Below are 2,063 nucleotides of genomic sequence, written 5' to 3'. Positions count from 1 at the left end.
AAAAGAAACAAAAATAAACTAAGGCATGATGGAGTGGGAGGCAAAAACAGCACAACAACTTAAGGTGGTCAAACGCGGTCAATTAACGAATTGCCAAAGGTATTAATTAAATCTCTCGTCATGTTGCAGCGCCTAATCTGTTTCCAAAAAGCTCCAAAGTCTAGGGCACTACTATGGCAGAAAATAGGAAAAATATCTGTTTACATTCATAGTTTTTGAACGATCCTCTTGAACAAAAGAACCCTTTGTTCGAAAGCCAACATGGCTCTGGTTGGTCCATTACAATAAAAAATGTGACTTTAAACTATCTCTTCGCTGTTGACTGACTGTCATTGTATCTACAGAAACGCTTACAAGAGGTTCAAAATGGTTTTCGGGCTTGGTTCTTAAGAGACATACAAAACGAGGATTATTCTTTATAAGTGGGATGGGTTTCGATAGTAGAGGAGACGAAGTACACAGGGCTCGCCATTCATAAGCGTTTATCATTGGAGATTCTCAATTAAACAAGAGTTGAATCTTCTCGGTAGCACACTTTGCCTCTCCTCTCAGATTAAGTTCAGGATACTGCTGGACCGTTTCCAAAAGGTTCCGAGAGATTTTGGTTATGAAAAGCAATTTAAGATCCTACAATTAGCTCATGGTATTATAAAATGCTGGCGATTAACATTTGTTGAGACAACAACTTAGAAAACAGGCAAAACGAAAAGACCAAAAACAAGACATCTTTCCGAAAAAAAAAATGGCTTTGTCAAAAAAATTGCCAAAATGTAAAACGCTCTTACTGGGCATGGAAAGCCTTTGTTTTAGTTTATTTACTGTTTTATTTAAACCCATCGGTTTGTGGCGTTGTCATAGTCGTCGTCATTCTCGCTAAACCGCCCTTTAACGGCGCGGAACTCAGGGGACTCTCAAGGGTGAAAAAGAGATGTTGTGAGCCGTTTATTGCCGCATCCTTTCCGCTTGGTTTCTTATAATGTCCTTTTATAATCCTTTCCCTTTTCATTAGGTTTTCTTTTCAATTCTCCCGGAAGATGCTCCTTCGAATTTTTGGCATAGTTGCGGATTTGCGTTCTCTTCAATTAATGTCCTTTTTTATTATATTCGACTTCTTGGTCCGTCGATCTTGTTAAGACTCGCAGCTAATGGTTCTAGTTCATAGACAATTTAATCATTTCTTGTTGAGGCAACGAGATGATATTTTACTGTAACGGCGAGCGACTCTTAAAAGTAAACAAGAGGTGTCGTGAAGCGGTTTATTATTCTTTTAATTTATAAATGAGATATCGTCTTCTATTCAATGTAGTTTACGCCTGTTTGAGGATGACTGTGTTGTGTACAGAGACGTAGTTACCTTCCTGGAACTCAACTCTTGGTCTTCTCTGACGAATCTTATATGGCTGTTCTCCGGAGGTCAAGAGTGACACATATGTTATCCTTGTAAGCCCTAAATTGGAGTATTCTAGCAAAGTATGGAATCCCTACATCCACTGCAATATTGATATAGAGATAATCCAACGTTGTGCGGTTAGATTTGTCTTCGATGATTATTTCCGTTTTAGCCATGTCTCTCCAATGATTGATGTGCCGGGTTGGGACTCGTTGGAACATCGCAGATTTGTCAAGGATTTGTCATCATTATGAAATGGTATATGAAAAATGAATCATATATGAACTGCGGATATGAAATCAAGTGAAGCTATGATCTTCGCAGTTATGAACGCAATTTTGACAATTGCGTAGAGAAGCCTGAAAAATTAAGGACTTCATCGGGGTTTGAACCCGTGACCTCGCAATTACGGTGCGATGCTCTAAACAACTGAGCTATGAAGCCACTGACGTTGGGACCTGGTCATTTGTGGGTTCTAATGGTCCCGTAAGGAATGAATCAATGATGAAATGGTATATAAAAGGAATCATATATGAACTGCGGATATGAAATCAATGAAGCTATGATCTTCGCTGTTATGATCGCAATTTTTGCAGTTCATATATGATTCATTTCATACACCATTTCATTATTGATTCATTCCTCACAGTACCATTAGAACCCACAAATGACC

General features: G+C 38.6%; 1 non-coding gene across 1 annotated transcript; it reads right to left on the bottom strand.

Moving 5' to 3' along the window:
* Positions 1-1,761: 1,761 nt before the first annotated feature.
* Positions 1,762-1,834, bottom strand: Trnay-gua (transfer RNA tyrosine (anticodon GUA)). Its single transcript has one exon. It is a non-coding gene; the product is annotated as a tRNA-Tyr (tRNA).
* Between the last annotated feature and the right edge of the window lie 229 nt (positions 1,835-2,063).

The sequence above is a fragment of the Montipora capricornis genome, chromosome 2, assembly GCF_036669925.1.
Source record: "Montipora capricornis isolate CH-2021 chromosome 2, ASM3666992v2, whole genome shotgun sequence".
Lineage (NCBI taxonomy): Eukaryota > Metazoa > Cnidaria > Anthozoa > Scleractinia > Acroporidae > Montipora > Montipora capricornis.
The sequence above is the reverse complement of the archived record's forward strand: the minus strand, read 5'-3'. Positions and strand labels throughout refer to the sequence as shown.